A 13,111-nucleotide genomic window follows, 5' to 3' on the forward strand; every position below is an offset into this window, starting at 1 on the left:
AGTGTGAAAGAGCGAGAGAGTACCTGATTGTTTGCTCTCCGATGCGCAGTCTCTCAAGGTTGTTTTGAGGGTCGTTGTGATGAAGTTCTGTCAATATGCTCAGGTTGAGGTGGCTTGGTGTACTTAACATGTTGTATGGCATTGTCAGATCACCTGTTATTCCCTGTAACTCACCACAAATAGTCTCAAACAATGAAGTCTGTCGTAGCACGATTTATGTTTTGGCCCTATCACTCACTTGGTTTCTCATCCGTGTGTCTGGTCCAAGGGATTTGTATCTCTTTTGAATAGAGGAGGCACAACGACATTGTGGGCTTCAAGGTTGGACCGTGTAGCTGATAGCTTGGTCTGAAAACATCTATGTATAGTGTCAATTTGCCTTGGCGCAAAGTGAAGACTTGAGTCTACTGTAGCGGCAAATAAATCCCCAAAATCAATAGCTCTGTAAGTGTTCGACATTGGATGCTGACCACACTAGTTTTAATGGACTCACCTAGCTGAAAACGCTCCGTCATGCGTCTGCACCAGATCACGAGTGGGAACGCCGTGTTCAACTTCTTAGATCTCTGGCCAGTTTAGATCAGTCACTTTTCGATATTTTTATAACCTATCAAATATACCTCGCTCCTCGCTTTTGATTTCACTGGGTGGGCACGATTCAATTATAGAAGTTGTTGCTGGTTAAAGTGTTGTCAAACTACAATGCCTGTGGCGTCTTCACAACCTTGACTGCGTCGTCCATGTGGTTGGGGCCAGTCTCCAAGCTCTCCAAGATTACAAGCCCGGGACCACGCAGTGAACAGATTGTTGAGAGAGGGTTTCTATGGGGAGTCCAAGGGCAGTAAAATGCCACTGAGCCCTAACCAAATCATCCTGCAGTAGGGTCACTGAATATCAAACAGATCATCGATCTCCCTCAAAGTCAAGGACAACCAACACGCATCAGTCAATTATATACCATGGACTGGCTCACCCAGTGGTGGTCTCGCTATCTTCTCTGTACTCATTCTTACAAACATATTTCCATAATAAAGGCCCTTGTGTTATACGGTCTTCAAAGCAGCCATAGTACTTTGATACGGCGAAGGGGTAATCCACGATAGATGCTGACCGAGAGGTGTGACTTCAAAGTTAGCTGATTCGTTACACCGTTCCCGTCCAACTCGAGTAGGCCTCCAATCATTTGAGATAGATCATCCAACTTACTTACTTACTACTTACTTTCGCCTGTTACTCCCAATGGAACATAGGCCGCCGACCAGCATTCTCCAACCCACTCTGTCCTGGGCCTTCCTTTCTAGTCCTATCCAGTTCTTGTTCATTCTTCTCATGTCTGTCTCTATTTCTCGGCGTAACGTGTTATTTGGTCTTCTCTTCTCCTTTGACCTTCAGGATTCCATGTGAGGGCTTTTCTTGTGACGCAATTGGGTGATTTCCTCAAAGTGTGCCCAATCCACTTCCAGCCCTTCCACCTGATTTCTTCCTCCGCTGGAATCTGGTTTGTTGTCTCCCACAGTAACTTGTTGCTGATAGTGTCTGGCCAACGGATCCGAAGTATCTTGCATAGACAGCTGTTAATAAACACTTGTATCTTCTGGATAATGGCTTTCGTAGTTCAGCACGTCTCCGCCCCATACAGAAGAACTGTCTTGACATTTGTATTGAAAGTTCTAACCTTGGTGTTGATTGACAATTGTTTTGAGCTCCAGATGTTTTTCAGTTGTAAGTATGCTGCTCTTGCTTTGCCGATCCTCGCCCTCACATCTGCATCTGATCCACCGTGTTCATCAATGATGCTGCCCAGATATGTAAGGGTTTCCACATCTTCCAAAGCTTCTCCGTCATGTGTAATTTCATTGGTGCATGTTGTATTGTATCGGAGAGTCTTGCTTTTCCCTTTGTTTATATTGAGACCTACTGCTGCTGAGGCTGCTGCTACACTGGTCGTTTTCTCCTGCATTTGCTGTTGCGTTTGTGATAGAAGAGCCAGATCATCTGCGAAGTCTAAATCGTCAAGCTGCATCCTGCCTGTCCACTGTATTCCGTGCTTTCCTCCAGATGTTGACGTCTTCATGATCCAGTCGATCACCAGGAGAAAGAGAAAGGGTGAGAGTAAGCAACTTTGCCTAACACCGGTCTTTACCTCGAATGAGTCGGTGAGTTGTCCTCCGTGGACGATTTGGCAGTTTAGTCCATCATAGGAGTTCCGTATGATATTGACTATCTTCTCAGGCACGCCGTAGTGTCGAAGAAGCCTCCATAGTGTTTTCCTGTCCACGCTATCAAATGCCTTCTCGTAGTCAATGAAGTTGATGTAGAGTGATGAATTCCATTCGATTGATTGTTCCACAATGACACGTAGAGTTGCGATTTGGTCTGTACACGATCTATCCTTACGAAATTCAGCTTGTTGATCTCGAAGTTGGGCGTCTACGGAATCCTTCGTCCTGTTTAACAATACTCTGTTGAAGACTTTTTCTGGTATTGAGAGAAGAGTGATGCCCCTGTAGTTATCGCACTTGCTGAGATCGCCTTTCTTTGGTATCTTGATCAGAAGTCCTTTTTTCCAGTCTATTGGTACTTGTTCTTCGTCCCAGAACTTACTGAAGAGGATGTGGAGTATCTTTGCAGTTGCTGTTACATTTGCTTTCAGTGCCTCTGCCGGGATGTTGTCTGGTCCCGCTGCTTTGCCGCTCTTGATTTGTCTAATGGCCATGCTGATCTCTTCAATTGTTGGTGGGCCAACATCGATTGGGAGGTCTGTGGGTGCTGCTTCGATGTTGGGTGGGTTCAGTGGAGCTGGTCGATTCAAGAGTTCCTTGAAGTGTTCTACCCACCTGTTTCGTTGTTCTTCAATGTCGGTGATTACTTTGCCTTCCTCGCTTTTTACTGGTCTTTCTGGCTTACGGTAATTTCCAGAAAGTTTCTTTGTTGTATCATACAGTTGTCTCATGTTTCCCTTTCTTGCAGCCTTTTCACTTGTCATCGCTAAATCTTCCACATATTTATGTTTGTCGGTTCTGATGCTCCTCTTCACTTGCTTGCTTGCTTCTGTGTATTCGGCTTGTGCCTTGGCTTTTTCTGCTCTTGTTCGGCTGATATTGATTGCTACCTTCTTGTTCCTCCTTTCTTCAATTTTATCCAGTGTACCAACAGTGATTCATTCCTTGTGATGGTGCTTCCTGTGGCCCAGAACCTCCTGACATGTTGGAACGATTGCCTCCTTGATACCTTTCCAGTTGCTCTCCATGGTAGTTCCCCCTCCATTGAGTAGATCATGGAAGGCCTGGAACCTGTTGCTGAGGGCTATGTTGAATTTGTTGAGTTTGTCAGCATCTCGAAGAAAGGCCGTATTAAACTTTTGTGATGTTGTCCGCGCCCTTGTCCGGTGCTTCTTGAGTTTTAGTTTCATCTTGGCGACCAGCAAATGATGATCGGATGCTATATCAGCTCCTCTTCTGGTTCTCACATCCTCCATCGTCCTCCTGAACATTTTGTTGATGCAGATATGGTCGATTTGATTTTGTGTAGTGTGATCCGGTGAAATCCAAGTGGCTTTGTGTATGTTTTTGTGTGGGAATATAGTGCCACTTATGACCAGTTTGTTGAAGGTACATAGGTTTGCAAATCTCCCACCATTTTCTTTCCTTTCTCCCAGTCCATGTCGTCCCATGACGTCTTCATATCCAGTGTTGTCCATTGCAACCTTGGCATTGAAATCTCCCATCAGAATGGTCAGGTCCTTGGTTGGGCACTTCTCGAAGATCGACTGCAGCCTATCGTAGAATTGATCTTTAGCGTCTTCATCGTAGTCGTTGGTCGGCGCATAGCATTGGATGACGTTCATTGTAATGCCCTCTCTCTTTGTTTTGAAGGAGGCTTTGATGATCCTTGGTCCATGAGATTCCCATCCCATCCAATAAGTGCATTTTGTGCTTTTCTGGACAGCATCAATGCAACTCTTTGTGTATGTGGGGCATTTTCTTCTTCATGACCGGAGTATAACAGAAGTTCCCCTGAAGATAGTCGTTGTTGTCCAACCTGCGTCCAATGTGTTTCACTGATTCCAAGCACCTCCAGATTGTATTTTCTCATTTCTGCAGCAATTTGGAAGACTCTTCTTAAGTGGTTTGAATAATTTTTTTTCTGGTTAGCGTTTTTTTAGCGAGTTGGTTTTCTACGGGATGGGGTCGCTAACCCCATGCCTAACCCTCCTCCTTTACCCGGGCTTGTGACCGGCAGTAGCCCCTGGAGGAGCCACAGGCGGAGTTACAGATCATCCAAGTTTGTGATAATTAAGAGTGTAATTGCTTTGTGTCGAATGAGGAAGAGTGTTCATGTTCACATATACACTATTTACCTTCGTACGATACATCCTGTTCACTAGGTTGTTTCGGGGCCGGGATTAAAGTGAGTTAGTGAAACCCATCTTTTCAACCGTAGACATGCAAAGTACATAGAGTTCGCTTCTGAGAACTGTTTCAGGATTATAGGTCCAATGTTGTCACATCGTGGTGACTCTTCTGAGTGCAGCGATTTCTGTGTCCTCAATACTAACCCGGGATTTCGCTGAAAATCTCCTACACCCTCAACTGGCACTACAGTCGATAGACATTCCGCGTCTTCAGGCCCCTGATTTAGTTGGTCTATGAAGTGTGTGCCTGAGTGAAATTTTGTTGGATAGCGTTCTGAGTGATATCTCTCACTGCTTTACAGTGGTCATTCAAAGTCAGTCTCCACTACTCTCGAGGTTATGAGAAATGTTGAATTTGCGTATTCATAAACGTTTAGTCTGCTCAGGTTTTGATAAGGTATTGAACATTCCCATCCCTCTGAAGTACCTTGTCTGTGACCACATTAAACATGACTTCATTATGTTTACTAATTCCTATTTGTGCGTGGACATGAGCATCCTCAAGTAGAAGCTGATCGGGAAGTAATCTGAATTTGAGTAATTCCATCTATTCCTCACCTCATGGCTCCACCTATATATTCATTTAGTCCTAAAATTCTAATGGCCGTTGCAAGTCCTACATGAAACACCTTGTAAAGGTTATATCCTGTGTGTTGAAGTTCTCAACTGGGAGTATTTAACTAAAAATTTGTGTTTCTGAGAGATTAGGTGCTAGCCATTTTTGCGGGTATGATCAATAATTTTCAGCATTGGTTTACAGTTTAGGTGCTTCCCAAGTCAGGTTGTTAAAATGATCGAAATAACGAATATAACAGGAAGTAAATTTGTGTCCCAGAGGGTAATAATCAGATTTTGTGTTCGTTCTGTACTATGTGTGCAGTTTTTACGTTTAAAAATCGTATCGCGTTCACGTTGTGACCATACGAAACGAACACCAGGTCTAAAATTGGCATTATTGAGTTAGAATTCTAGTGATGCTAGGTATTCTTGCGATGCAATTTCCAAGGAGTTTATGGTAGTTATAAAGCTTATGTAAATGGCGCTCGATTTGAGCTGTGATCTTAAAAAACGGAGAGATGGTAAAAATGTCAAGATATGGGTCCTCACACTTATATTACATATTATCGGGTATTTCGTATGCCGTTATTTATCAGCCATTAACAGCATTTTTGCTTGTTATATAGCCTTTAACACATTAAATTAATAGTTCGACATAGTTTTTGTTCACGATCTGAATGAATATTGAATTGGCTAATTGGGGCTTTTGTAATCATGTCGACTGAGATAAGTGTGCTTTAAAAACCTTTAACATTTCATGAAACACCCTGAAGGATGTGAATGAGCAGATTGAAGTAGTTCTACGTTAAACTATCTTTGAACATTATGTAAGTTGCTAGTATACAACCATAAACAGTTCTAACAATCACAAGTAACGTCACTTTTGACGGAACTGACATAATAATGTGTATTTAATCTGATACAAAGATCATATGAGCAATAACTGACGCTGATAGCCCTTTCTTCCCGCTTTCTGAACATATACAGGAACTGTATATAACATCATTGAAAGTGTCAAATTGATTATTGACATGTTCTGAGTAATTAAAATGATGGATGTTTGTTTCCAATATGGTAATTGAACTATGTTGTTGGTGAATACGAATTTATGATGTTTGTTACAGAGATTGTGAATGAATTTCTGTAAGCAGAATCTGCAATCACTGATTAAATTATAAACAAAGATCTAATGCATATTGGTGAGTAATATCTGAATAGTATTTACCAATGCTGTCATTGCTGTATATAAACTGAGAACTGCTAACAGTAATATGAACATTGTAATTGGGTTTTTCTCAAATTTCATAGTACTTTCTGAAGTTTTTGAGTCGGCTTATTTGGAATCTCCCATTCCTTTGCAAATACCAAACGATTTGGTAAAATTGTAGAAGAGTCGGACCATGAGAAGCATTGTTTACAACAGATAAGATACATAGCTACATTCTTTTAGCTGCTATTCCATTTACGCATTGGATTTGATATTTATAACGAAGTTAAACCGTTTGCTTCATGATTGATTCGCTGTTTTTCGGAATAGCATTGACAGAGCTGGGAAGCTATTCATACGTTTTCTGATATGCGAATTATGGCTTGTGTCAACTAATTGAGAGACTTAGACCGTTCTAATATTTGGGTCTAAACCGGTGGATAGCTTATCGGATTTCCGGATATGAAAGATTATGTGAACAAATAATTAACATGTTAACAATGACTATGTACAATATTGACTACTACTACGTATATTCATAGAACAAATTTAAATATAAATATGACAATTGTACTCGGTCTTTAAATTTTTTAACAAAAGCGTACAACAAGAATTCGTAGCGTCTCAGATCCCGTAAGGGCTTGGTGAAAGTCCGCATTCTTTTGCACCATAAATCTTGCTAGTATTGATCCGAATATACTGTCACAGTGAAGAAACTTGTACATACGACGCAACGTTCCGGTGAAACATCTGAAATAATGCAGTACTACAAGTTTTCATGACAAAACGGGCAAAAAAATGGTTTCCGATTTTCACAAGCAGTTACCCGATAAGATTATCGGTGTATCTCCCCACGAAACCACAGAGGATACGAAAATAAAAAGTGGGCAAAATTTTATTGATGCAACATTACTATTGGTAAAGAAAGAACAACATTTGATGCAGAAAAATAAGTTTTCAAGTTATTATAACATATTTCTGCAAGGGTAGGTACACACCATTTTTGCAGGCATAATCTATGAGTCACAATATTGGGTTGCTTACAGTCTGCTTCCTAGGTAGTTGTTATAAAAATGAAATTAATAAAAACAAAAGACTGTACATATGTGCAGATGTTCCAGAGCGTTTATATATCGGATTTATGTCTTAGTGTTCTAACAACCCATTTCTCAAAGCTGAACATAAGATAACTGAAAAAACGCTTATTCTACATTTAATATGGACAGAAGACCAAATAACACCTTATCGCTGATTGTCATGATACGATGAGTCAGTGTAGACAATGATATAATCTCCACGTAAGATCTTATAGACTAAGCAGTCACACCACGACAAATCTACAATTTCGGGATTACATTCATTGTTACATTAGCACTAATACCGGACGAGAATTTTATTCTACATTGGTTAGATCGACTAAAAACGCAGACTGTTATTGATTCTCGTCCACGTTAACCTTATCGATTGGTTTTTATTTATCTTAACCCATTTTTCTATTGGTCTGCTTACCAATGCTTACACATTTTGTATGCTCATAGGACAATATATTTAATGTGGAGAGGCATGGATTATGCAAGAATGACCACGCCTAGAAGAATGGGCCATGTCATTTCGATCTGCTGTTTCCGCGTTCACCGTTCCTGGCCCTCTCTCAGTGTTAAATGTTGAGTAAACATTTTTCCAGTTACCTCCCGTTTAGCTTTGAGGATTTTGTATTTGGGACCGATGCCACTGCACTATTCTCCAACCAGAATTACCGTAACGTTGGTTTGATACCAAGTCGAGTTGTATTTTTGCTCTCCAGAGGAATATCAAGAGTCCTCCGGATATTGATAGACTGAAAAATAAATCAACCGATCGGGAAATACAAGGTTTAATTAATAACACCTTCAAAACAAAAACCTACATGAAGATTATTGGAGAGTTAAAAAAGGTTGGATTATAATAATTAAGAATGATAAATTACATAGACTTTTCAACAATCCACGTTAAGTTGCATAGCAATCACCATTGATTGAGAGCCTAACATGTAGTTAGTACACGTATTTTGTACACATACATAAAAAAACAATCAATAGTGTGGAAATGTTGATATTAGTATTACCTTCGGTGAAAATTAGAAAGTGATTTAACATTTTTTCCGGTATGCTGTCCGTATGAGTTAATTGTCAATTGCATCCGCATTGGTAAGCTGATTGGAAAAACCGTGGAGAGAAAGAATTACAACTAATTCTCTGGTTAGTCTGTTACGTATAATACTGTTTATTTAGTTACAGAGAGATTTTCCGGACTTTAGTATTATCTAGCTGTCATAGGATTTATTAAAGCTACTAATATACATGAATAGTTATCGAAAATTCTTTCAATGCGTGAAAATATTGATCATGTGAATTCCGGATAGATAGCTAACGGTAATTCGCTAGATATGATTGGGTCCATGAGAGACATGCTCTAGGCTGAATGTTTTGGTGTACAATAAACTATTTATTTATATGCATATTCACCGACTGATAGTACGTACAAGTTAGTTGCACGAATGGAGTTTACAATAAGGTAGAAAAAGACTTATTTGAAGTATAGTGACTAAAAATTGTTGAAATCAATAAAGCCTATGTGCCAAAAGCACAGGTGGTGTTTTGTTGTATAATTTTCCGGGCTAAATAAATCTTTACAAGATGATAAACAGTGAGTGATGCTTTTGTAATTATCAGGGAGAACATAAGTTGTAACCAAGGGGAGTACAACTCCCAACTCCTGTCTATGATAATGATATGAACTTTTGTCAGTGTTGAGGGGGATTCGACAGTGGTGCTTTCAGTTTTCAAGAGATTTACTCAGCTGCTTATATTGTTGATTTGCACGCATGATTTTGTCGCTAAACTTTTATTTAGATTAACAAGGTTGTAAGATATTTACTGAATGAGAAAGTGATGGAGAAACATACTGAAATCATCTTATACATAAAGATAACCAGGAGACAACAACACCGTTTAGTGACAATCCTGGGCCGATCGATCGACAGGGTTTCCTGATATTTTCATCAATTTTACCAAGCATATTACATGATTGTCAACTTACAATAATGCTTTATGACAATATCCAGAAACCGTTATAAATGCTGTTTGAGGAAGTTAACATTCGTCTACTTACTGTTAATTTAAGTAGTAGTAGTTGTTGTAGTAAACTCTGGAGTTAATTTTGGATGCTTGTTTGACCAACAACTACGTGATAATCTATTCATTATATCAGTGTAGTACGATTGGGCCCTAATTCAGTGACTTAATTATCTGAAATAACATGATAGAGCTATTCATAAACCCAATAAAGACTATGACGGGTTTGGTGGAAAATGTCAAGGGCCGTTCAAATAATTGTTAAAGTCAAATAACATGGAGATGATACAATCATCGCACGTACAGACCAGGTTAACGTGTAGGTTAGTATAGAACACATTTATTAAAGAGGATAGACTTGGCCAACAAAAAATTTAAAACTTGAGGTGAATTATGGAACTGCAGTTAAGAACAAAACAGGTTTTACATAGAGTTCTCAGAATTGATTGCTTTATTTAGCCCACTAACTTCATGACCGCATCACTGATGATAAGAAATAGGAAATGTCAAACTACTGTTCAATATAACATGGTTATCCTGGAAACGATACAGTTCCTCACGGAAGTGGCTGTCATTTAAGGCTACCAAAAGTGTTTTCAGAAATGGCTAGTCTAAATGAAAATATATACATATTAAGAAGTACCCAAAACATAATGAATTACCCGGCAAAGCCAGTGAAACTCGCCTGGACTATGTTGGGACTTTAGATAACCCAATAGATTTGACGTATACGAAGCCCATCGTTGCAAGTTTCTGAGGTATTGTCTGATTCGCTTGGCAATAGAGCTTGAATGTTGGAAATAGGGGAGGCAGTGATCGAAAGAAAAAAATATCGATGGATAGTCCATAGTCTAAAATAGAACAGGATGTAAAGTGAGGAAAAAGGATAAAGAATTAAATTCACGTAACCATACAAACCTTCTTTACATTGATTGCTAGCCTTTGTGTATTTACGTTGACTGAGAGCCACAGTTTCTAGTAGTTGACGTATGACAAAACTATCTCACTGAAACATGTAAATGCCACCAAAGCTTCTTAATGAACCCTCGCAGCTACTGATAAATATAGATAGCCAGTTATTAGTATTGACTGAGCTAGTAAACTATGAGTACTAATCAATATTACAACACGACAATACACGTGAGCATTACTAAGCAGACCAATAGAAAAATGGGTTAAGATAAATAAAAACCAATCGATAAGGTTAACGTGGACGAGAATCAATAACAGTCTGCGTTTTTAGTCGATCTAACCAATGTAGAATAAAATTCTCGTCCGGTATTAGTGCTAATGTAACAATGAATGTAATCCCGAAATTGTAGATTTGTCGTGGTGTGACTGCTTAGTCTATAAGATCTTACGTGGAGATTATATCATTGTCTACACTGACTCATCGTATCATGACAGTCAGCACATCTAGCACTGCTGAAGAACGCATTTCCGGGCCTACTAGGGAGTTATATACTGAATATAAAAAACAAAAGCTTACGTGGAGTGACCACGTCCGCACAACCGAGCCATGACATTTCGATTCATTGTCCACGATTTCAACATTACCGACTTCCTCTAAGTGTTACATGTTGGATATCAGTCTTCTCAGTGATTCAATGTTCAGCTTCAAGAATTGTGTGGTTAGGAACCAATAACACCACAAATGTTGAAAGTGTCGTGCAACACAATACATGGCCAGGAGTTCCTTGTCGAAAGTGTCATACGTCGATTCAATGTCTTGCAACCGTCTCGAGAAGAATGCCAGACGCTGCCAAGAGTTGCTTACAAATTGTTTCATGGCTCCCATTGTGGAATCGGATGCGTCTACTGAGAAACTAGTGGGTACTTGAGGTCCTGGTGTGCGAGTATAGTTGTTTTGAGATAATTTTCGTAATTATGGAGAGTGCCTTTGTTGCGTTGTCGTCCAAATTGATGAACTTGTAGCGGTACTTGTCTGGATCACACAATCCTTGAAGTTGAATACGGGATAACTGAAAAAATTAATGTTTAACACAATACAGAGAGAAAGTCAGAAGTCATGAACGAGGTGACAACTGGTCGATATGGCATGACTGAGTCTACTAGGCGTGACCGTTCTTCTGTAATACATACCTAGATACATTAAATATATTATTCTACCCGCAGCCAAAATGTGTTCATCCTAACTGCCAAACATCATATTGCCGATTGTCATGGTACGAGTTAATGTAGATAATGGTGTGACTCGCGCGTAGGAATTTATAAATTAGGTAGTCACACGACGACAAATCTACAACTTTGAGATTACGTTTATTGTTACAGTAGCATCAGTACCAAACTAGACCTTTACTCGACGGACTCACGAAATATTCACTAGCTTACGATATATCAATTTGAACCTAGGGTTACTGAAATGAGAGTGGAGAACGTTGTTTTCGTTGTGCATGTTGCGCTTGGAATGGGGATTAGACATATCAGCCAAATCCATAAAAAAACCGACGAGGAACACGGTAGATACGGAAGTGAGACTTAAAATGGGGATAATCACAGGTACATCAATGACAGGAACGTACAAGTACCTAATGGAGGACAACAAGTGTTATGTTCAAGTTTTTGCTCTCTTCCATTATTGAAGCATGGCGAGTGGATCTACTTGTAACTTACGAGCGCAAAATCACAATTAAGGCAGCAAAGTTTATTCGCAAATTACAAATAATCGACTGAAATGTCTTTCTAATAATAATTATAACATTTACAACACAAACCTTTGGTTTTTTAGGCTCCCGGATCAAAACCTTCCAAATACCAAACCGAAGACAAAGAGAAACCGAAGTGTCCGGAGGCAAGAATATAAACAAGCAAGTCCAGAAGCTGAGTAAAACAAGTAATCCTAAAACAGTGAAATTAATAGTATTCTATATAACAGTTTCTAGTCAGTAAGATGTCTTCACTTCTCCCGTAACAACCGGATGAAAGTTCGAAGTCAGAGGACATCAAGGAATTTGGAATCAAGTCATCAAGCCGCAAGTAGACTCGACGAAGGAGTCCCATTTTTTGAGAGAAGGAAGGTGTTAAGGAGACCTGTATATCTCTCTCGAAACTTTACGGAGATATGAAAAATCCGAGAAGCATTTTATTCAATCAAAATCGGATGGACGTTTCCCAGAAACATTTGGAAAGTGAAGAGTCACGTGCAACATTTTTGATTTGATGGCTGTCGATCCTGCCACTGTTTTGTAGGGTTCCAGAACTTTACAGAGGTGCAGGGCTATCTGAAATGCTATAAATACCCCCACTTTTGTGTACATAATCCAACCCAGAAGTAAAGCGTTCCTCCAATATTCTACGATTTTTCTCTCGTGTTCAAGTTGCTTTGTAGATTTAGCCTTGGGTTATCAGGAGAACCTAGAAAACCGATTCAAGCGTTCGGTTAGAAGATTCATAAATACCTCCTAATCATAATCCCTAACTATAGTTTTTAACCCTTCTGGTTTCGCCAACATAATCAAATGGCGTTTAGATCTAGTATAGAAAGTTGTACTGAGTGAGGATGGACTGGTAAGACAACGAGAGGTGCATATAAGAAAGGGAATCATGGCGAAAGAAATTAGAAAACTTTCATCTTGAAGCCATATATGACAGGCGATTACTCCAATCACTTTACATACTGGTGTAAGTCCTGGAGATCACGGGTTTTAGAACGGCTTAAGGAGTAATGTTGTAGACCATAAGTTATTCATCTATAAAAAAAGATCCAGTGTTCCATTGGTGATGGGTGCTGAAGGAAGCACTAAGAGCATTTCAGTGCTTAAATATTGTGGTATAAAATATTGCTATTTTGACTGTATT

Source organism: Schistosoma mansoni (assembly GCF_000237925.1).
Source record: "Schistosoma mansoni, WGS project CABG00000000 data, supercontig 0221, strain Puerto Rico, whole genome shotgun sequence".
In the NCBI taxonomy this organism is placed as follows: Eukaryota; Metazoa; Platyhelminthes; class Trematoda; order Strigeidida; family Schistosomatidae; genus Schistosoma; species Schistosoma mansoni.